The sequence below is a fragment of the Antechinus flavipes genome, chromosome 5, assembly GCF_016432865.1.
Source record: "Antechinus flavipes isolate AdamAnt ecotype Samford, QLD, Australia chromosome 5, AdamAnt_v2, whole genome shotgun sequence".
Taxonomy (NCBI): Eukaryota; Metazoa; Chordata; class Mammalia; order Dasyuromorphia; family Dasyuridae; genus Antechinus; species Antechinus flavipes.
Window position 1 is genome coordinate 215,153,670 of NC_067402.1, and position 25,980 is coordinate 215,179,649.

At 32.0% G+C, this 25,980-nt stretch overlaps 1 protein-coding gene across 5 annotated transcripts in view; it reads right to left on the minus strand.

The window, feature by feature from the left end:
• Positions 1 to 25,980, minus strand: part of SLC16A7 (solute carrier family 16 member 7) — a 234,774-nt gene that overhangs the window by 110,388 nt on the left and 98,406 nt on the right. The window lies entirely within an intron of this gene.

Sequence of the window (25,980 nt, forward strand, 5' to 3'; positions counted from 1 at the left end):
GGAGGTCCTATAGGAAGAGGGAAAACAAGGAAATAAGTGGAATGAATGGTTTATATATTACAAGTGATTAATGTTTTTAGTTTTACTTTGTTTTTTCTGCAAATCTATTTCAACTCCTTAAAAATTATGATTTTACTGAGTAAAGGCAGATAAATTAAGCAAATCAAAAGGAATGCAAAGGAAGAGACATGGACTAATAAATAGAGGGCCAGCCAAAGATTGAATGAATCATCATTGTAAATAAAAATTCAAGGCAAAGCAGCAAGAGGGTAGAATGTTGGTTGACAATTATATGCCCCAGGGCCCTGACTGTGGACCGGATCCAAACTGGTACTGTTAGTATACTTGTCATACAGGACAGCCAGATGCTCTGATTTGTCACTGTCCTATGTTCTCACATAGAGGCATGCCCATGAAAACAAAGGGAAGTCTCAGAAGATCTTGTGGCACAGCATAGGCACAATGATGTCATGGCATCTTTGTTAAATGCTGAGTCTTAAGACCAAACTTGGCTCTTCCTTTTTTTCCAGACATCACAGTAAGCTTTGTTGTAGGAGGGTTAGCTCAGGAATAACAGCTCAGAAGACAAGACTAATTCTGCTTTTACAAGCTAGCAATAAGAAACTTCAGAGGGAAATAGGTCTGAGCTCTATGAAGATATAATTATTGACAAGAGACATTGGTCTCTTTCTTCACAGATCAATTTTGTTCTGTTTTCTGGATTGTGGTCCAGTGGCTTTCTCTTTATCTTTTAAGCCACTATATAAATAATGATTATTAATATCAATAATGCAATCTTTGTTATAGTTCTGTAAGGTTTTATAGTAGTTCCTAGATGTTCTTCCTCTTCCTGTCACTTAACGTGACCTTCTGAATACTTAGAAAAGTCTGCTCCTCTCAGGAACAGATTAGAATTATGTTGCTGAAATCTGATTCTATATAAAATAATTATAGATACAGAAATTCAATTGAAGAATAGTGGAATTTAACATTGGGTTTACCAAATATCTTTTAGATACCACATGTTTTTCAAACTGCCTAGCAAGGGGTCTAAAATTTGACTAGAAAAAATATTTTTCCCCATGAAGCATCATTTAGCTTTTTTACTCTGTTTTGACCTTTCCAAAATAGAAAGGAAAGTCATTGTCAAACTCATGTGTATTATTTAAGTCCCAATGACAACTAGTCAGGTTATGTAATTGGAATTAAACTATGACAGATATTCTTTTTTTCGACACATAAATGAATCCAAATTTGACTTACCTTCCAACTTATAACATTATAAAAAACTAATGATTTATTTTTAAAATAATTCCAATATTTAAATAGCTTTACCTAAGAATAACTGAGGCAATTAATGATTTTTACTAACCAACAGAGCTGGAAATCAGGAGACAAACCATAAATATTCCATATTTAAATTGGGCACAAAGAAATTCCTTGCAGTATTTGCACATTAAAAATATCCTTTCTCAGATTTAGAACTTTTCCAGTTGTGCTATAGAGTCTACTTAGACTGGCTTATGTCAACCCTCAGCCCAGTAGCCAAACCTAATACAACCAGTATAAGTGGTCTGAAAAAACAGCCTAATTCAATGATAACCTGATCATTAATTGAAGTCTCCATCCTTGTGGTTTTTGTCTTTATTAACTCCTGCTGTCTATGCTCATCCCAACTTCATCTTCCAATGCATCCCCGCCTTCTTAGGAGGAATAAAATGCATGGATACGAGCTAATTGTTTATCTTTCTGAACTCCAGAAATAAAAGGTTGACAGAAGACTACCAAATAAGCATAGTTCACAAAATAGCAATAATATAAACTTTAGGTTTAATAATATATGCTAGTTCTTCATAAGAAAAAGAACAAGTGATCACTCAACTATCAAACCAAAATACCTAAACTCTAAACATATCGTTACCACATTTTAGCTAGATAACCTTATCTACTCTAGTTGTCACTTTCTTCTTCCGGAAAATAATGAGGTTGATTTAATTTGTCTCTAATGTTTTTTTTTTCTATTTTTTCTGATTTTGTAAATGTTAACTGAAAAAGGATAACCAAGGAAAAGAGGGGAGGGGAAGATTACCTTTAGTAGAGTTTGGAAATTGAAATAATTACATTGATTAATTTTGTATTTTAACCTTAGAAATGTGGGGTTATTCTAAGGAATACATACAGCAGTCACAGAAAGGAGATCACCTGTTGTTCATTCATCTAATTTGTATGATTATACTTTAAGTATTGACACAAAAGTAATTGTTTATCTTTTAACTTCTTGTTAGTTGTTAAACACATTTTTAGTTTTCAGTTTATGTTATGCTTTTAAAATTATTTTAGCAGCTAATTTTAATATATTAAAATTTCTTAGACATCCCATATTAAAATGCCTTGCATTTTCATTTACAATGATGATTCATTCAATCTTTGGCTGACTCTTATCTATTAGTCCATGCCCCTTCCTTTGAATTCCTTTTGATTTTATACCTTCCTAAGAAAGGTATAAAAATGGGATGTCTGAGAAATTTGAATTAATTTTATAATATTGATCAAAACCTTGCGGACTAACCTCTAATTACAATTACTTTATCTAGATGACTGAGTCTAACTCTTGCCTTTAGGCTACATTAGACCTAGGAAACACTATGCTTTTATTTGTTTGAGAAAGAACAAAACTTGGAGGGAAGATGGCAGGGTTAAAATAGTTAAAATTCATAAAAGGAATATTTTACAATATGATTGATCTGGATCTAAGAAAGTAAACCCTACTTATTTCTAAACATCTGGAAACTTTTTTTAAATTATTATTACTATTTAGTAATAATCACAGTAAATTACATTTCATTATTCTCTTTGTCTAGATCAGAACCAAATCACTTTTTCTTACTTTTTCTTTTTCTCCTTTTATGATCATCCCTCTGTAGTTGAAGTTTTCTTTACTTAGTTCACTCACTCAACAAACATTTCTTAAGTATAAAGAGATTGCCTAGTGCTGAAATGGTGCTAAAAATGAGCTGAACCTTAGATAAGACACCAATGAAGTTTCCTACCCATAAGACATGTGAACATAAAGGCAACTTATTCTGTTTCCTTGTCAGGAAATGCCAAAACAAGTCCATCCTGCTCCTATTATCAGTACACAAAAAGGTCAGCTTCCCCAAACCATAATTAAGATAGCCCTAATATGGGGCAGCTTAGTGGCACAGTGAATAGAGCACCAGACCTGACATCAGGAGCACCTGAGTTCAGATTTGATCTCAGACACTTAACACTTCCTAATTGTGTGACTCTGGGCAAGTCATTTAACTCCAATTACCTCAGCAAAACAAAACAAAAAAGATAGTCATAATGTGAACTCTATCAACCATAATTGCAAAAAAGAGGTTAACTTTCCCTGACTGTCTTGATTGGCATATCTCTAGATAGGACCTCATCAGCTAAGTGGATTTCATCTAGTTCCTTCTGGATCCTTTTCTGACCTTTCATTTCCTGTCACTATATAGATCCTGCCTCTGCTCCTCTAAGACTTAAAAAAAAAAACTGTACTCTTACCAAAATAAAGTCAAAATGGGTACATGATTCAAAGGGTGATACCATAAACAAATTAGGAGATCAAGGGATAATTTATCTAGTAGATCTTTGGAGAAGGGAGGATTTTATGACCAAAGAAGAAGTAGAGAATATTCTGAAAGGTAAAATGGACAACTTTGGTTACATTAAATTAAAAAGGATTTGCACATACAAAACTAACAGAAACAAGATTAAAGGGAAATACAAAGCTGGGAAAAAATCTTTATAGCCAGTGTTCTGATAAAGGTCTCATTTCTAAAATATGTAAAGAACTGTGTCAAATTTATAAGAATATAAGTCATTCCTCAATTGATAAATGACCAAAATATAGGAACAAACAATTTTCAGCCATCTTTAATCATATGAAAAAATGCTCTAAATCACTATTGATTAGAGAAATGCAAATTGAAACAACTTTGAATCACTACTTTACACCTCTCAGATTGGTTAAGATGAGAGGAAAAGATAATAATAAATTTTGGAGGGGATATGGGAAAACTGGGACACTATGCATTGTTGGTGGAGTTGTGAAATGTGAAAATGATCCAACCCATCCTGAAGAGCAATCTGGAGCTATGCTCAAAGGGTTATAAAACTATTCATACCCTTTGACCCAGCAGTGCCTCTACTGGGTCTGTATTCCAAGGAAATCATAAAGAGAAAAGGATCCACATGGGCAAAAATGTTTGTAGCAAGCTCTTTTTATGCTAACAAAGAATTGGAAATTGAGTAGATGCTATCAGTTGGGGAATGGCTGAATAAGTCGTGATATATGAAGATAAAAGAGTATTATTGTTTTATAAAAAATGACAAACAGGCTGATTTTAGAAAAGCCTGGAATGCTAAGAAAAACAAGCAGAACCAGGAATAAATACACTGGACATAATAACAGCAAGTTCTTCTCAAAGTTCAGTGATTCAAAACAATCCCAATAGACTTTGAAGAGAAAATGCCATTTGCATCCAGAAAAAGAACTATGGAGATTGAATATAAATCAACACATGCTAAATTCACTTCTTTTTTTTTTTCTTCTGCTGGTTTTTTTTTTTCTTTTCCATGATTTTTCCCTTTTGCTCTGATTTTTCTATCCCAACATGATTCATAAAGCAATGTGTATTAAAAATAAATACAATTAGTGGAAGAAAAAAAATTGTGCCCTGCCAAAAGCAAATTGCTCACTTGGTATGAGTCTTATTATATTTTGAGCCCAGCTATTTATGTAATAGCAAATCTCTGTTACCTGTGATGGATGTCTCTGATGTAATTTCTTTATGCTATGAACCAAATCTCTATTATACTATTTTTATAATATTATTTCATGATTATGCTCTCCCAAATTCATTTCATATTTCTACTCCATATTATTATTTCTGGTACTATATTACTACTTCATATGAAACTTAGAGCTTAAGTAGTATGGGACCATCAAGCACAGATAACTATAAAAATTAATATACATGAAAAGTACAATAGAGAAGTTCAAAATAAATACTATATAAAGTCTAAGGGCACAGAGAATTAGAAAAAAGCAGGGTCAGACCAGATGCCATTGTGAGAGTAAAAAAGAAGAAATGCAATGAAACATCAGTTGGGTTTTAAAGGAGACTCATTGAACATTCTCAAGTTTAATACCTTATTGAAAGAAATAAGTAAAACTACCTAAGTACACTAATCTTGATAATCATTGCTATGGGCTATAAATTCTTTGGAAAGATTGCCCAGAATTCTCCTCAATCAGTCAACAAGAATTTAGCTTTTTTTTTTTTTTTTTTTTTTTTTTGGAATAGTTAGTGTATATCAAAGAATCCACTTTTATTTTGTCTTTAGCCTTCACTTTATTTTACATATAATCATTTATGTACTTGCTGTCTCTCCAGGAAATATATAAGTTCTTTCCAAGTATTTCATTCTTTTTCATTTTTTTTCTGTGCCAGGAAGTGTAGATAAATTGATAGTGATTAATTAATTGATTTAGAAATTGATATTCTCAGTTTCATGTGCAGTGCTATTTCTTTTCTTATTTGTTTGGGAAACATTTGTTTTTTGATGTTTGAATAGCTCATAATAACAAAAAGAAATTCAAGCCTCAAGACTTTAGCCAAATTTCTCTTAAGCAAATTATTTGGTTTCTCTGGATCTATTTCTTTGTTAGTAAAATTAAGGTGGTTATTCTATAACTTTTTTCCTAGTTTCAGATTTTTATGATTCTACATTGCCTTTGTATTGTTGACTTGTTCATAGTATGACACCTAGGAAAAAAATATTCCATGAGAAAATGCCAGCCACTCAACAATAAACAACAACAACAACAACAAAAAAAACAGTCATTATTTGAATAATTTTGTGTTAATGTTTAAAAATATGAGTTAAATGGGAAAAAAATTTGCTTGCAGTAATGATATAGAGAAATTTCATTGTATAAGTACAAAGGTCTATGTGCCTAACACTCATCTATAAGACATTTCCAAAGTCCGAATTTTAATTTCTCAAGAGTAGCTAGAATTGTTTTTCATTCCAAATCATCCAAATTTAGATACTATAAAATCAAATTACAAAATCCTTAATCTGGTTTTAGTCAATTTTTGAACACTGTTCTCCTATATCAGGCACTAAAAAACACTGGAACAGACTTTCATATTTTTCAAATTAAAGGAAGTTTGCATCCAAACACAAAAGTTTATCTCTGTTTTTAAATTGTCTTATATACACAGTAAATTACATTAACATTATTTTAAAAGGCAGAGTAAAAATGTAGCTCAATATTTATGGTACTTTATATATAAATTTCATTTCTTCAGTCTAAAGATACTAATACACATATATGCTATATATAGATATAAATATCTTATATTATATATATATACGTAATAGGCTTATAAATTTAAAACTTATTTGTAAATTCATACAAAAATATAAATTGTAAAGCTACCAGCTAGGCATTCCATATTTGTCTATCAGTTCATATTTCACACCAAAGTATGCTAATATTACCTATATAATTTCATATAAAAATAATTTATTTCTATATTGATATCTATTTCAATAGAGATAGATAAAGATATTTAGATATCTTAATCAAATTATTTCATTTTTCTGTATTGTCTTAGATATGCCCTAACATCTTTTTCAATTATAAAATTTTGTGATTTTATGATTCCATGGTTTGTGATCTAGATATCTAGGTCTATTTATCTATCTCTCTATCTCTATATATCTATTTTTCCATCTCTTTCTCTCATCTATATTTGTTTTAAGAAGCACCTTAAACACATTGTTTCATTTGAATAGTCACAGGAGTTAGGTAAAACATACCTTAAAAAAAATTCCATCTTAGAGATATAGAAACCAAGCTCAGTGAAAGTAATTATGGCATATAAGAAAGAAGGGAATATAAATCAAAGGGCCTTGTTTAAATCCTGGCCTGGTTTAAATCCTACAGTTTAAGACTGTAAATGTATGAATATAATACATAGCAACTAAGTGTCAGAGACAATTTGGATCTGTATTTTTCTTAATTTTCCATGTACAACACTCCTTGCACCAGTATACACTACAGCAATTTAGTGCTAAATAAATGTTAAATGTATTTTAATGTTAGAAAAATGTGGGAATGTCTTGTCAAAAAGCCAAGTGTGGAATTTCATGAATCTCACAATTAAAATATTTCTAAAATTCAGCTTAATCATTGATTGAGTGCCTGTTTTGTATGTGGCACTGTACTGGGCCTAAAGAATACAGCAGTCCTCCTCAAGCAGATTAAAATCTGCTAGTAGCATGCTAGATATGCCCATATAATTTTAGTAAAATTAAAATATAATCTAGCAAAGAGGAAGAATCATATAGTGGAGAGCAGGGTGGCCTTGGAGTTAAGAAAATCTGAATTCAATTATTACCTTTTACATTTGCTATACAACCATGAACAAATCACTGAACCATGGAGAATGACCTAGGCCACTTTTTTGCCACTGTGCCTGACATCAATTAAAATTTGTTTTCATCCAGAATAGTAATTTCATCACAGTAACTGAAGATTGCTTCGTAAACCACAGATAACTTACCAAATTGGCAGAATGAGTTTTTATGCTATAGAGTTCTTTATACTGATGATGAAATTGGTTCTGCCCTGTTACTCTCCACCTTTCCTCTATGGCTCCCTTTCCCCCACTTCAAAAAAGATTCCATAGGAAAAGTGAGGGACAAAAGAGATTCCAGAGAGGAAAGAACATTTTTAACTGGGGTAGGGGAGCATAGAAGGGAGGATTAGAAAAGAACTCATTGCCTTTGAACCTGGTTTTCATGGAAGAGAAGGATTTGGACAGCCTGAGATCATGGAAGAGATCATTTTGGAAATTATAGCTCAGTGGTAGAAAAGGGCAGGATAAGTTGTGATAGTACTAATATCAATTCATCATTTAGAATTAATTTGGTATTGATAGGCATAATGAATTGAAAGTTAAATATAACTCAAATCTCTCCCCACTATAGTTCATCCTCAATATCGCTGCTCAAGTGATTTTCCTTAAATAAAGATCAAAGCACATCACGTTCCTCCTTAATAAACTCCAGTAGCTCTAATCTATTTCTAGTATATGAACTGTGGTTTTTCAAGACCTTCATTTCCTGGTCCCAACCAATTATTACAACCACATTTTTTATTTCTCCCACATGTAATCCCATATATTAATATTGATTCATTATCTGTTTATATTCCATGCATTTTATGCATAATTCTCACTTATTAGAATGTAATTGTGAGTAGGGGTAGTTTTTATTTATTTTATTTTTATCTCCAGTATACTGCAAAACATCTTCTAATTAAGAGACTCTAAATATTTATCGACTAGTTGATATGTCCTTGGTTTTTTCCTATTTTAATATAAGTTTCTTGAGAGTTGGGACAGTTTCTTTCTTTGCATTTATATCTCTAACATCTACCACATGCCTGGCACATAGTTGATGTAGAACATGCTTCTTGACTGGTCAAATGACTAATTAATAAATCAAGTGACTATTTCAGGAAATGAAGAAAAGAAATAAATTATCTCTATTGTTTCTTTCATATGTACAAGAGTCCATCCTGGTATTAAAAATCTTAAAAGAAAGAGCACAAGACAAAAAAACCAAAGTCTCCACTTTTTCTTCATTTTTTATGCTTTAGTTAAGATTGCACCAATCTTAAAGGAAAGAAGAGTTAGCTCAGTTGCCCTTAGTGTAGTAACATCTTTAAGCTTTAGCAAGACCAGATCTGTCAGGGAAGTACAGAAACATTCTGGGCACACACTAGACATATGTTGCCACATGCTTTCCTTATAAGCCATTAACTTGCTACATTCAAACAGTACTTTCTATGTATGGGAACATACATAATTAAGGGCTGAACCTCCGAATCTTTTGGTACCAAATGTAGCTTTATTTTATGAAATGTAGCTTCCTTTTATATTTATTGCTTATTTATCCAACTTATATATCTGTTATTCTTCAAGTTTCTAAAAATAATGAGGTTCTTAGGTTTGATTGTATCTGGGATATAATATTCATTTATTTCTCATTTTGGACACTACTTATATAAAGTCAATCAAGCCATACAAACTCCCAGAGTCTCAGTTTCTTATTTTGCAAAAAGGATAGATCAGTACTTGCTCTTCTAAGCACTCTGGAATTTTGTGAGGGAAATGTCAACCACTAAAGAAATGTGTCTTGCTTCCTGGCAGCAGGAACAACATTCAGGCAACAAGACAGACCGGATTTAAGCCTATCCACCCAATGGAGCATGTATGGTGGCACAGCCTGACCATTCCAAGAACTCCTCGGCTGAAGATATGATTAAAAAGATGACAAGACCTAATAGTACAAAGAAACATATTTAGAAGAGCTCACAACTTAAATTCAGAAGAAAAGAATATTCTATAATAATTATAAGCTGAATCTCAGAGAAAAAAAGTTTACCAAAATAATTCCAAGAGTGAATGGAAAAATGAAGAGATAAAAAAATGAAATTAGAGCCATTGAAGAAAAATAAATGGAAGAATAATAACCATCCTAGGAGGAAAAATGTGGAAAACCTACTCAAGTTATAGACTATTTAAAAAAATATTTTTAAAAAATAGATTCAACTATTCATTGAGGCAACAAGAAATAACAAAATGATATTAAAGAACAGAAAAAATAGAACTTCAATTATATATTATCAAAAGCAACTAACATAGAAAAGTTTAAGATCTGATTACCTTAAAAAATGAAAGAAACAAGAATTTATATTTTAAGAAATCATAAAACTGCAAAAATATATTACACCCAGAAGGCAATATGAAAATACAAAGAATCCAAGAATTACCTTCTGAAAAAATCCTAAATTGAAAATGTTTGAAAATGACTAGCCAAGATAGTTTCAAATCAAACTAGGAAAACAAAATATTGCAAGTATCAAGAAAGAATGGATATAAATACCAAGTATCAATTTTAAACATCATACAAAATTGTGCAGCAACCATGATAAAGAGAAAACAACAAAAGCAACCATGGGATACTATATACTGAAAGGTTAAAAAATAAAAGCAAATACAGAAACAGAAACAAAACCCAAATAAATAAACAACCCCCAATCCCACAAAATTAAGTATAACTCTACTAGGGAGAGATTAAGAAGAGAGGACTTTTAATCATTCCTGGTTAAAAAACAAAAGAAAACCAAACAAAAAACTAGGAAGTACCTCTGAAGGGCAAATACCATAAGAGAAACTTAAGGAAGGGATTTTAATGCTAACATCATAATGAAGGTGACACATATTCTAACAGAATCTCTTTATTTTGGAGGTTTCAGTGATCAAAATTTATATTCCCAGGGCATAGTTCCTGCAGGTAAAAATATGGTTCACTGTGTGGACAGAGAAAGAAGAAGGAGGGAAATGACAGAAAGAAGAAAAGAGAGAAAAATAAGAGGAAAGTATGGAAAGAAAGAAGGCAGGTTCAGTGTGAGTGCAAATAGCCACTGTTTTACCAGAAACCCTTAGGGTCTTTCCCTCCCAGATTATAAAGATTGAAGGGTGGAATGAGTATCTCGTGACTCTTACTCTTATCTGAACATGGCAGGAGTACTGAACACACACACATTTACTATCTAAATATGTTAAGACAATAGGGAAATAGGGGGGGGGGGGGAGAAGGAAAGGTTTTTTTGTTTTTTTTTTTAGTTGATTTGGGAAGATTAATGTATTAAGGAAACCAAACATCAAGAGAGAGGGATGATCATAAACAGACATAAAGAATAAGAAAAAGTGGTCTGATTCTGGGCTAGGCAAAGAGGGGAAGAACAGTTATAATATTAGACCATTCTGATTAAGGGATGGGAAAAGGTCTGTCCTGGAAAAAGAGGAAAGGGGAGGTATAAGGACAATTAGTTCACATGAAGAGTCGCAAAAGACCTATTGCAACTGAGGGAAAGTGAGGGCGATGAACCCCGATCTCATCAGTTTTGGTGCTAAGAGGAAATAACAATCATCCTAGTTGGGTATAGAAATTTATCTAATCCTATAAAGAAATAGGGGGAGAAAGAGAAAAAGAAAAGGGAGAAACAGGATAGAAAGTAGGGTTGAAACACTATGGAAAATAATTATACTTTATATATTGCTTTATATGTATTATTTTATATAACATCATACAAGTATGCAATGCAAAATACATATCATTTTTAGTCACATATGTTTTGGGAACTTATTGTAGTAAAAGATGTAAGATGTAGATGTTTCAACAAGTAATATGTTGCTATAGCTGTGTGGCTTATACATATATACATATATGCATTTTTCCACATATCTGATGGTAACAAAGAGCTAGAAATAGCAAAAATACAATAATTGGGAAATTGATAAACAAATTATTGTATAAATCATCAGTGTAATACTGTAGAAAACATAATTCTCTGAGATCAGTGTGTGGGTTCAAATTTTGCCCATGATGCTAAGCATCTGTGTGACCATGTACAAAACAGCATTACCTTTTTGTTACTCTATTTCCTCACTAGTCAAATGAGTGGATTAAATGTTGTCTGAGGTCTTTTTCATATGTAGATCTACAATCCTATGAATGTAATAGAATATCTTGCACTAAAAGAAAAGGCAAAGTTGACTCTTTCAGAGACACTTGAACTAAGACAAAGAAAAGGAAGTAAAACTAGGAGAACAATCTATGAAATGGCTCTTGTGGAATAGAAGAAAGCAATTATGAAAGACCTTAGAACTCTGATGAATGTAAGGACTAATCATGACTTCAGAAAACCAATAATTAGCATATTTCTCTCCTAACAAAGAGATGAGAGACAAAAAGTACAGAAAATATATGTTTTCAGATAAGGACAGTATTATAACTCAGGTAGATCAAGAGAGAGGGATGATCATCAGGTAGATGAATTTGTCATAAGGGAGGATTTTTTTTTTTTTTTATATACAGGTGAGTTGGGGTTGGTGTACAATGACAATTATGTAAAGAGAAAAAAATATAAAATCTCTGAAACATTAAAAAACACGGAAGAGAAAAAAATTGAGAAGGGAATTAAAACAAGCTGGGAGTTTTGTCACTATGGTGTTAAATTTTATATTCACTTTAAAATGGTACAAAGGGAAGTTTATGGTTTCATAAACAATCTTCCTCATCTCTTTGTATTTTGAAGTACTCATGTTTGATAAATTCATGATGAAAATATTTTTAAAATTAATTTTCAGCATTTTAAAGACTTCATGTTATACTCACCTTTGATTCCCCATTGCATCTAGCCTTATATGGATCAAACCTTCAATAAATATTTCTTACATGAATGCATAAATCTACAGAGAAATCACCAAAGCTTTTATCCATGAGTTTATAGCAGCTCATTTCCTCTAGTCATCACTATGGTAGAGTATGCAAGTTTAATTATCACAACAAAACATTTACAGTGGTGGCCTCTACAAAGAACTCGCTGTTCATGCAATTCTAAAACAGAGATTGGGACTATAAATTAAATCATAATCTAAAGGCCATGATAAGGTCATAAGATCTACTTATTAAATTCAGTTTAAAATAGTAAATCTTATTCAACTCAATAAAAGGAGTGAAGTAACACATACTACCTAATCACAGAAATATTATAGAATAGATATTAAATACAACCAGGCAATGAGCCATTTGACTCCTCAGTGAGACTGTCCTGAATGAAATATAGTTCAAATTCCTTGGAATTCCAATTATATTACTATAGAGCAGAAAGAAAGCAGGAGGATTAAAACAACAAAGGAGGTGGGGAAGAGGAAAGAAGAAAAGAAGGATAGATAAGAATTAGATCCATGATTTCATTGGTATATACTATACTGAACTCCCAAATGAGTAATCTCCCAATAGTGCAGATTGTTATCTTTTCTATAACTTAAAACCTTATAGTTGACTAGACAAATACGAAATTAAATGACTTACCCAAGCCCATGTGTATCTTTCTGGTTTCAAGGATACTTTCCTCTGTAGTGAGTATTAGAAATAATGTCACAGAAGCAGCAGCAGTAGGAAAAGAGATTCTATAGGAGATTCGTGCTTGGTGTAAAATAGTATGTGTCTAGGTGGAGGCAGTGAAAGATGGGTTCAATGTTGCTTCCTATTCACCTCCATTGTTAAAAATCTAAGTTTCTTTTTTGTTTTTCCTTTTCCTTGTTTTATAGGTATTTATGACAAAATTTGGTGGATCTAGTCTTATTTTTTAATGTTGTGTGTGTTTATATGTTTAAAATTTGGCCTTTGAACTTAATTCTGGAATAACCTTATAAAGGGCTAATGGTCATGGACCCTGTTATTTTAATTTTTTTTTCTTTTTCTAGCACCTAGGAGAGTACCTTTAGTCTAGCACAGGTTTTATTAGAGAGGTTTTCTTGAGTTTTAGCTGGTACATAGACTATCAAAATTGTAAAGGTTCTTAGTAACATCCGATAGTCTCTGGATTTTATAGATAAGGAAAATGATAGAGTATGAACAGCTTGCCAGTGGTTAAACATTTAGAATGTAGAAGAACTAGGATTCAAAGTCAGCTTTTATGACTAATTTGAGTACTCTTCCCTTCTCCCTCCACCCCTCCACATTACATCTAAGGATATTGCTCACCTACTTAGAGATGCAGAGTAGTTTGGCTCTTTGTAAATACATTAGGAGCAGCAGAAAGTGCAGATTGAAGTCATTAGATTGAAAACATTCAGCTCCACCCTCACTTAGCCTAGGTGTGGTGGCAACACTAGGAAGAACTGCTGAACTAGAGTTATGAGAAAAAGGCCACATATTTGGAATATGTGGCAATAGGAGACAAATCTATGGCAGTTCTGAGAACTGTACTTAAAGCAAAATAAGACTTCTTTGCAACTGATTATAGATATCTAGGGTCAAGAAAGAACATTTCTTCTCAAAAGCAATGTAGCATAATGGAGAGAAAGATTGGATTAGCATCAGAAAATTTTAAAAATTGAGATTAAAGATGGTTATATCAACCGATTGTTAGATTAGAGATATGAAAAGAAAATACAGCAGCTCCTGGCCTTGAGCAATTTACACAATGACTAGGTATGTGATTATTGGCAAGTCATATAACCTCCTTAGTCTCAATAACCTCCTCCATAAAATAAAGACAACATTACTCCCACCTTCCTGGGTAGTTCTGAGAATCAGATAACAAACTGTTTATAAAATTTTATTTAAATGTAAGATCCAAGTATCAGTCAACAACAGCAACCTATTTCCCTAAAGAGGATGGGTTAGAAGAAAGGTTTTTCTCTTTCATGTCCAGGAAAATCCTCTTCAAATCAGAAAGGACAATTCAAATTTAAGAGACACTCATTTAGAACCTAATGTTCCAAGAGTACTTCTTGAAGCACTTGGAATTATAACAGTAAATGATGACAGTAAAAAATGACAGGCAATGATGCATCCTTGGAGCTGACAACCAAAATGATTTATTCTCAAAGAGAAAATGGTGCTAGATGTTCTTATTTATTATGTAGTCAATTTCTGATTATTCATGAAATCTGGTAAACTATTAGCACTCCTTATTTGTACTTCCTTACCACCCACTGGTTTCTCATTCCTTTGCAATCTGGCTTTCCTGATTCTATTGAAACATATCTCCAAGGTCACAAATAACATCTACATATCATAAAATCCAATGACCTTTTGTATATATTTTTCCTTAGTATCTCTAAAGAATCATAAGCTATTATCTTCCTTCTGCTTCTGGCACCCTCTGGTTCTTTGACTTCCTTGATGCTCTATGCGCAAATGCAACTCCACCTACTCTCAATCTCCTTTCTACGTTCCTCTTCTGCAGCTGTTAAAAGAAGGATGATCCTTAATATTACTAAAAGCATTCCTTTTAACCTACTTCCATATATTTATGTGGATCTTGCTGACTATCAAATTGCTTTAACTTCTCATCTCTTTTCAAATCTTTATTTCTCTTTGCCCATCTGCTAGATAGCTCCAGTTGAATATTCTTCTTGCTTTTCAAATTCAACACACCTCAAAAATTTATCTCATCTTAACCTCATTAGTTTCATCTCTAAATTCCCTTTGCTTTTTTACTTCTCATGGAATTGCAATTGGTCTAGTCTGCCATTCTCTAAATTTAGTTGTCTTTCACTCTTCCTTCTCTTTGACCACATTCATTCAATTATGAATTCTTTTGGGAGATACTTCTACAATAGCTATGGGCTCTGTCTCCTTTCTCCCACTCCCACTGCAATGATCTGACTTCAATATTTCATCATTTCTCAGCTAAACTATACCTTTCTTACTAATATTCTTAGCTGTTTATCCCTGTAAGGATTACTTCATTTGTTGTATTTTTATCACTTATCATGATTCCTGACACAAAGTGTATACATAATAAATTCTTGATGACTGACTGACGTCTCTCCTCAAATTTCTCTGGATTTTTTTTTTAACTTACCCATATTTTCTCATATCATAGCAATTTCCTTATGTATCTACTCCCCCACATTATACTATAGTCTCTTTTTAAAAGTGCTATGTTACTTTTATCTTTGTATTTCTCATTAGCACACAGTTAATTAAAATTATTAAGAGTTTAATAAATACTTCCTAGTTACTATAATTGAAGTATATAGCATTTTCTTATGCGACACTATGAAAAGTATAGCATGAAAGAATTTAAAGTTGGAAGAACTTTGGGGGGAAATTAATCTAAGCTCCTCATTTTAAAAATTAGTAAACTGAAATTCAAAATGATTAGGCATCTCCTCTAAATTCATACATGTACCAAATGGAAGAATCTAAATTTCAAGAGCCAGAAGATCTAAGGCTTCATTTTAGATTTTCTACTAACTTGAAACCTCCCTAACCACATTGTTAAGGCAATAATCTTTACCCTGATAACTATCTAAGAACTCCTTGAAGGAAGAAAATTTGTTACATAAATTCAAGCTATATTAAAGAGCCATAAAACAAAACAAAAAGAAAATTAGTACTTTATTGCTATTCAAAGAAATATGAACCCATTCATCAGAGGTTGAGTCTAATTTTCTAAGATTTCCTGTTTGTTTTTGCAGAGGCAATAGGGATTAAGTGACTTGCCCACAGTCACACAGCTGAGTAGTATTACGAGTCTGAGGCCAAATTTGAATTTAGGACCTCCTGACTTCAGGGCCAGCATTCTACCTCTGCCCCCTAAGATTTCCTTTTTAAGGCATATGTTCTGTAATTAAATAGTTTGCTTATAATGATTTTATGATCCTTAAACAATTATAGGGTCAAAACCTATGTTTATAGTTAAGTTTAAATTTAAATTTAAGTTTAAAGTTAAATTAAAACTATAACAGGTACAACTTAAAAGATCAAAAGTGCAAATTCAACCCAAGTTGAACTTCACATCCATAGAAAACATTTTATCTAACAAAGTAGAATTTAATAGGATTAGTTGTGACAAAATTTCGAAGCACTCAATATACAATCATTTATGGTATTTTTTGCTACCATTAGTGAAAAATAACTACAACAAAACCTAATTGAGAAATCAAGTAAATCATCTTCACCTAGAAACCCAAGAAATCGGGGAAAATGCTACTGGTGCACATAGGGCATTGAGAACATCAGTCTTTGTAATGTTTGAGCCATCCTCTTTAAGACTGAGGCTTAATCAGCTCAGTAGCAAAAAGTCATGAGTCATGCTTTCCCTGAGTGAAACACAAATATGAATATTGCAGGAAGCTACTCTCAGGAAGTTCTTTTCACTTTCTCCTGAAGGTCAGTTTACAGGATTTATTTTATAATAAGTCATAAATATAGACAAGGTATTTAACAGTATTACTAGATCTTCTGTTTATGTGAATGTGGACACCAGATAAATTTTACAAAGTTACAAGTGACACATATGTCCAACAGGCAAATTGTTTCTAAGCCTTTAAGTATTGCTGTGTAAAGATGTAAACTCAATGGCATTCAAAATTTGTCCAACCCCAAAGTATACTTTTAATTTTTTAAAAATTCATTAATTCGTGATCCATTAATTGAATTCATCACATCAGAATATGCCACATCTTTTTCATATATTAGAAGCAATAGTAAGAATTTATATTTATCTAAAACTTTGTTTTTACAAGCTAAAGTAAACCCATGACGTAGGCAGTGTTATTATTATTATTCCCATTATGCTGATGAGGAAACTGAGATCTCACAGTCACATACCTAGCTTGCCGAGTTCCTAGGAATATAGATCCAGATTTTGAAGGAACCTTCTAGGCTATCTAAGCCAACCACCTCATTTTACAAGCTAAGAAATGAAAGATGAAGAAATTAAAGTTAGAAGGGATTAAATGATTTGTGCAGGATTCCTAAGGTAGTCAGCTCCAAATATAGTATTACCCAGGTCCCTTGATTCCATGATTGGTCATCTTTCTATATACCTGAGATCCAGCATTTGAAACTGTCTTACTAGGTCTTACACACACACACACACACACACACACACACACACACACACACATACACACACACACACATACACACACACAAAAAATCATATTCACATAAGAATAAGCAGATGACAAATATAATATCAGAAATAGATACAAAATGTGTTAAAGTTCCTTATATCATGCTGAAAGCAGCTGAAAGTACAGTATAAGGAGTTTTTATTGACTAGTGGAGAATATTTTGCCCCCAGTATTTTTCTTTTTTCTTTCTTTTTTTTTAAAAAACGTGGAATTTGTAGTATCGTTGCCAAGCAAATAACCCAAATGGGATCATGAAGAGTTGGATGTGACTGAAACATCTGCACAACAATAAAAATATGTGCATGTGTTTATATCTAGAACTGTCAATCTCTCTGTGTGTTTCAGAGGAAAGAACTGAAGCCAGCACTGTTTGATTATGAGGTCAGCTCTCTATTAGTTAAATCAGTCTGCCTCTTTCATTTCATGCATTATTTAATGCAAGGGAAAAAAAACAAAACTCCATCTTCTCATTATATTTAATTGAACTTTCTTTTAAGGACTGGTTAAAAAGAAAACAACAACAAAACAAAACAACAACAACAAAAAGAAATCTAAAGCAATATTAAACTCTGCTTAAAATAAACTATCCCCATTTATATGAGAAGTTCATACAATAATAGCAATATTGATATCTTACTTTACAAGCCTGAAAAGCTTTACAATATCAGTAGAATCTAATCTCAACCTTGTAGGGCACATAGTTCCATGAGAATCACCTCCATTTTATAGATAAGGAAACCAAGGAACAGAAAAGTCAAGTTTAATGTCACATAATTATTATGTTAAAGAAATGATAGTCAAGCCTACATCTTCTGACTCTCATCTTGATTATAAATGACTTGTACCATTGTAAAAGACTGTTTTGTCTGAATTTTGGAGCACATTAAATATTGTATGATAAAAATTATAAAATTTTAGACAAATATAAAAAACTAACTTTAAAGTGTATTCTTTAATTTTTGCATATTTATAAATTATGACACCTTCAGAAAAGATGCTGCAACAGTCACTATTAGATATTATATGTATGGCCGAGTTGTATTGTAATTCAAATGATTTTAATATTCAGCAACTCACACAAGGAATATAAGCCTATTTTATATCAAAATAAAAGGGATGTTGATTGTTTGATGTCCTAAAAGACATTCACATTTAAAGTTGACCTTCTGTTAAGGTTTTATAAGTTGTTATACCGAAACCCTAATCAAATCAATTAATCAATCCTGCAGCAAGAATTTATTAAGTCCTTACATTGCATTGTAAGGGACTGTGAATATAAAAATAAAAATGAATTATACTTTTATGTATAAATAACTAATGAACCAAACATTCATTGTAGTCTATGTTCAGCAGAATTGTAACTCATGTTTCTTAAAGTGTGTGTTGTGACCCCATATGGGTCTCATAACTGAATGTGGAACTACAACTAAGGTCACATAAAAATTTCTCAGTTGAAAAGAGGTCACAAGAGGAAAAAGTTTAAGAAGTCTTTATTTAAAAGACAACCATCTTTAGATTTCCTTAGTAGCATAAAAACAATAGAACCTTGTATCTAATTAACAAAAAAAAAATTTAAACAGAAAATTAATTGACATCCTGGAATCTCTTTCCTCACTTTCTTCCCACCTCCCACCCCCGCTCAACCTTATGGCCTTCTAAACCTTCTCAACTGAATTTTTCCTTCCTAAAAGAATTGTTTTGAATATTTACTTGGTGAATATTCCTCCAGGAACTTCCTAAAGCTAGCCCCTGGCACCAAAATTGCCAAAGTTTCAGTTGAAGAGTATTGTAATAGGAACTCTAAGAAACATAACAAAATAATGAGATATATTGAATCCTGTATCCTATCTTCAAGCAGCTCAGGAGAAACTAAATGCATGTCCCCTAAATCATGTATGTTAATACATGTGCACAAGCAGACTTATACAGACATGTGTGCACACACACACTCCGTTTCCTACTTTAACTAAATTAAGCAATCAGTTCAGTTTCTCTAGCAGATTCTCAAATTGTTTTGCCTGAATTATTTACTCAATTGACTACTATTGTGTTATTGAATTGATAGAACAGGTTTCTTGTTTAGGTTTCATATAAACACAGTATTTGTTAGGAAGTCATGGCCATCTTGAAATATTTTCTATAAAGAGAATGACATTTCTTTTTTTAGTATGTCCACTGTTTAATGCTAAGTGCCTAATACCTCAGAATCAGCAGATTCTGTGATTTTATGCATCATGTTGGTAACCTCCAGTGTGACCTTAGAAAGTCACTTCAATTTTCTGATTTTTCATTCTCAGACATTTTATTGACCTAATCATTGAGAATAAAACATTTTCATAAGAATAAATATGTAATGGTAAACCAAATAGTTATTAAATGCAATATAAAATACTGGGCTTATGAATAAAGAACTTCAATGTGAATTTCTTGTAGTATCATATGATATCATGACTCCTTAATTTACAGAATTCCTATCACATTAATATTCATTGGTATTTAATTTTACCTTCAATAATTTTATCTACTTTTATTGTGCATATTATCTCTCACTACTGAATTAGCAATGATTTTTACATAATGGCATTAAAAAAGAAACATGCAACCAAATTGCAACAGATCAGTTGAACAGAAATTTCACAAAATGCATTAGGTGACAACTGTACAATTTTTGTTCATTTTTGTTCATTTTGGGATCAAGAATGTATGAAGAAAAGAAAGACAGAGATAAGGAACAAAAGAGAAGCCTATATGAATAAGATAACTCCTTTGAAAGTATTGGATGAATTCTTTCTTGCAATCCAATACTAAAACCTAAATAAGGAAGTTTCTACTCTTAAAAAGCTTTATCCTAGAAGAATGAAAACACACAAGAAGGCTTATGTCATCTTTGAAACTAAAACTCTTAATTTTTAAGAAGGTTAATTATATGAAATGTGAAATTGAGAGGGTTGGATTTGCTGATTTTTAAAGTCCCTTCCAGAGCTAAACCAGGGATTCTAGTATCTCTATGCTTTTTATAGATAAGGAAACTTACCTTATAGATATCTCTCTTTATAGATAAAGATACTAGTATCCTCATAATTCATTTAAAAAACAGAATAAAAATGTTTTACTTCTTTAGGTAATAGATAGGATCCCCATTTCTAAAGTGCTGATTGGATGAAAAATCTATTATATTTTTCTCATAGAAACTGTGACACATGTATAAATATAAATATACATCTAGACATATAGATATAGATCTCATTACAATAGTTTGATAGATTAGTTCTAGGGAGTTTCATGCCACGGAAAAAGCAACTGAGGCAAAAGTCAAAGTGTGAGTGTCAGGGGCATTATTTGAAGCAACATATTCCTAACTCTAGGAGGTAGTTTGAAATAGTCTATAGAAAGTCAGCCGCAAATACAGAAAACTCTGGGTTCAGGCCCTGTCTCTTACATGTCAGCTCTATGACCCTAGAAATTAATTCTTCAATGCAAGAAATATTTATATTCTAATGAAAAGTCATCACTCTATCATTGGAGAGATGACTTCACCTAGAAGTTCTCTTCAATTTCCCTGTTGCTAACTTCAAACCTAGAAGTCTAACTATTCTATCATCTTAGGCTTTTGAGATAGATACCCAATATAATCCTTCTACTGGTACTATGTTTAGTTAAAAGTAAAAACAATCTATAATGTAAACCCTGTGTCTGGAACCTTGGAGCCATCTGTGCAAGAAATAGATAATTCCCTATTATCTTATTGCTGTTTTTTCTATTCTACAAATATTAAGTTATTGAATTCTGTTGAGGATCTTCACAAACAATTCTTTTGTATGGTCAGCAAAAGCCTGGAAACTGGGAGAAGTCCCTAGTAAGAGATAGTGGATCTCAGAGTAGAAAAGAAAAAAGAAAAGAGAAAAGAAAAGAAAGAAAAAAAGTTGATGTGTGAAAAAATAGTTTAGAACTAGAGATGAACAGATTTGCTTTATGAATATGGCACCTCAGTCAACATCACAAACCTACTCTGATTTACTTTTAAATTATTTATGGGCAGCTTCCCAATCTGCCTGCACCTTTTCTTGTGAATGGCATCCTTTCTCTCTGACACTCTCAGAGACTACTCTATCTTTTCTCTTCTCAAGTACTTTTTAACTAAGGAGCTGCTTTTTTTTTTTTTTTTTTCTTTCAAAAATGTTTGGGCTTCTTCAAACTGCTTTTCACTGTGTTACACATAAAAAGTTCTTTTTTTTCCTGACCCTTTTACCAAATTAGCCATGGCAGTCCCTTACAAATTTAAATGAAGAAAACATTTTTCAGATGAGGAAAGAATTCAGAGAAAAAAAGTTATTTGCTAACATCGAAGTTCCAAGCCTCATTCATCTCACCTCTGAGATCAAAGGACTCAAATATTTTGAGCTCTTATGGCAGCAACAAAGATGATAATATATATTGGAGGGGATGTGAGAAAACTGGGACACTAATACATGTTAGTGAAATTGTGAACTAATGCAACCATTCTGGAGAACAATTTGTAATTATGGCTAACAGGCTATAAAACTGCATAACTTTTGACCCAGGATTGTCACTACTTGGTCTTTATCCCAAGGAGATAATAAAAGAGAAAAGGACATATATGTGCAAAAGTTTATAGAGTAGATGTTCCTCATTTTGGAGTGGCTGAATAAGTTATGTTATATAAAGAAAATGGAATATTTTTGTTCTATGAGAAATGATGAGCAGGCTAATTTCAGATGGGGCAGTCAGTGTATAGAGCAATAAGCTCTGAAGTCAGGAGGAGCTGAAATCAAATTAGGCCTCAAACACTTAACACTTCCTAATTATATGACCCTAGGAAGTCATTTAACTCCAATTGACTCTCCAAATAAAGAAAGAAAAGCTTACAAAAGCCCACCTTAACTGATGCTAAGTGAGCAGAACCAAGAGAACACTGTACACAATAACAAAATTATGTGATTATCAATTGTGAGTTCTTCTCAACAGTGTGGTGATTCAATACAATTCCAATAGACTTGGTTTGGAAATTCCTTCTACATCCAGAGAGAACTATGGAGAGTGATTGTGGATTGAAGGATAGTATTTTCATCTTTTTGCTTGTTTACTTTTTTCTTTCTCCTAGTTTTTTTTTTTTTTTTTTTTTTTTCCCTTTTGGTCTGACTTTTCTTGCACAATATGACAAATATGGAAATTTGTTTAAAAGGATTGTATACCTTTAACCATTATCATATTGCTTGCTGTCTTGGAGAGAGGGAAATTTAGGGAGGGAGGAACATTCAGAGCACAAAATTTTACAAAAATAAATGTTGAAAATTATCTTTACATTTATTTGAAAAAATAAGTAATTTGCTAATATCGAAGTTCCAAACAGTAGAAACTGGAACAAAGTGTTCAGTGCCAAACAGAGCATTTTTTCCAATGTGCAACACTAATGAGGATGAAAAGCCCAATGTTTTTATGCATTCCTTCAGGAGTAGTTTGAAATTTATTGCTTTACTCTATTGTCATTTAGGTGGCATAGTGGATAGAACACTGAGCTTGGAATCAGAGAGACTTTAATCTTAAACAAGCCTCAGAAACTTGCTAGCTGTGTGAGTCTGGCCAAGTCATTTAACCTTTATTTCTTTAACTGTAAAATAGAGATAATTGCATCTACCCCACAGCATTGTTGTTAGTATGAAATAAAATCATTGTAAAGTGCTCAGCACATAGTAGGTACTTATCAAATAATATTAAATAGATCATAAATTTTAGATGATATCAATGGTGATTTCATGGCCATACTGCCTCAGTTTCTCATCTATAAAATGGATGGAGAAGTAAATGGCAAACAGTCCAGCAGCTTTGGCAAGAAAACCTCAAATTGGGTTATAAAAAGTGGGATCCCCCCAAAATCACTAATGGGTTTGAGGGCCATCACTTTCTTTTTTTTTTAATAGTAGTTTTTTTTTTTTATTTTCAAAATAGATGCAAAGATAGTTTTCAACATTCAACCTTACAAAACCTTGTGTTCCAAATTTTTTTCTCTTTCCCTCCCCACCTCCCAGATAGCAAGTAATCCAATATAGGTTAAACATGTGCAATTCTTCTATACATATTTCCACATATGCTGCACAAGAAAAATTAGATCTAAAAGAGAAAAGAAATGAGAGAAAAAACAAGCAAGCAAACAACAAAAAAGATGAAAATGCTATGTCCCCATAGTCCTCTCTTTGTATGCAGATGGCGCTCTCCATCACAAATCCATAGGAACTGGTCTGAATCATTTCATTGTTGAAAAGAAACAAGTCCATCACAATTGATCATCACATAATCTTGTAGCTGTATAAAATGTTCTTTTGGTTTTATTCATTTCATTTAGCATCAGTTCATGTAAGTCTCTCAAGCTTTCTGAAATCGTCTATGTTACCTTCAATCTATTAGCCATTCTGACCAAACTGTTTACTAGGGGGTAATCACTGTGCATGTTATAGCTTCTTGGAGTGAGAGTGCCAGATAGTCCTCAAAGGTAGATGAGCAATTCTGAAAAGGGCTCAACAACACCTCAAATATGAGGTGCCTCTGTGTGTATATGTGTATGTATGTGTGTGTGTGTATGTATGTATGTGTGTGTATATATATATATATATGTACTATTTTTTAAAATTTCAATTAATTGTTGCATTTTTCCCCATTGAAATTTTTAATTTGTAAAATAAGATGTCAACTTGCTTTGATCAACAACAGAATCAGAATAGGCCAGATTACTGTATCCAGTCTTGTGTAATCCTTCTTAAAATTAAAGGCTGGATAACATAGTTCATAGTAACATACACAGTCATATATAGTTTAAAGGATAAACTTACAGACACTGCATTCTATTGAAAAGTTTAAACTACATTAGTTGTATATTAAAAAGCAACAATGTACTTACATGTTTAAAACCATTAGGTTCATAATTTTAAAAATTACATCTTTATTTTTTGCTATTTTAATCTGACAAGCATTAACATACCAACATTTCCATGTGCAAAGAACAGTGAAAGAGTTGCATATGAAATTCTGAATCATTCTTATACTATTTGGATTTTTTAGTATATTGAGTACATATTTACAAATTACTTCATTACAAAGTTTAATACAAATAATATTTAATTACAAAGGTGTCCAGTTTTCCTGTTTCTCCAGCAGAACTATTTTCTGTTCCCTTTTGTACATTTCAATGATTCATTGATGTACTTTCCTTTTTTTAAACACTTACTACCCTTTTTATCCTATCAATTCTCTATCAAATAAATAAGCAAATGAATGAACTACTCAATGTAATGCTTTCAAATGAATCAGCATAATCAAGCAAAATAAATCCACAAATTCCCCTAAGTACAAAAAAAGTCAGATTTTTAAAATAAACTTAGATCTTAAAGGTCATTTAGTCTAATTTTTTGATTTTGCAGATTTTAAAAATGAGGCTCAAAAGGCCTTAAATGATCTATCAATGTTTAATCAGCTACTAAGTAGGAAAGTCGAGACTTAATCCCAAGTTTTCATTCTACAGATCTAGCTCTGAATTTATGAATTTATGAATTCTAAAATAATTCTAAAATCCAAAAGACCACATATATTTTTCCATTAACAAGAATAGAGAAGTTCCCTAAGAAACACAACTACATTTGTTTCCCAATAAATTTAAGAATTAATAATCATTATTGGCTAAATTCAACTTGAAAAAAATATAACTGGAAATTCATGGGTGGAACCACTAAGGAATTAACTTGACTATTAAGTTTCTGATGTTTTACTTGCTTTTATTACCCAAGGCTAAATTCAGTCATAATAAGATATTTTTGTCCTTGGGCCCTAGATGAATGAGTCAAGGTAACAATAGTCAAGTTTGGAACATGCTTAACTTTTCATAAACTTTGCCAATTGATGAGTATATTTCACCTATGCCTTGGAGACAGGTATCTACAAGCATTGTGTATTCAGAAGAGAATAAGATAGCACATGTAAAGAGACTTAATAGCTCTAAATAATAGGCATATTTTATATTTACATATATGTGTATATGCATACATATACATATATGTGCATACACATACATATATACACACATATATATACATACATATATATGTAAATATATAATATTTTATATAGATCATCTATCTAATAAAAGTACCTAAAATTACATTCTAGAGTAGCAATTCCCATTATTTCCATCTGTCAACTTAGATTATCATATTTTTATCCTTTATCTTTTTTTCCCCCTGAAGCCAAAATATATCTTCAAGCAGTTTGCTTGTATTGTAAATGTTTTGTGGTATATTTCCAGAATTACAGAACTCAAGAATTTGGGAGATCTTGCAATTTATTCTCTTCACTTATATTATAGAACCTCTAAAGGTAATAGAAACCAAAC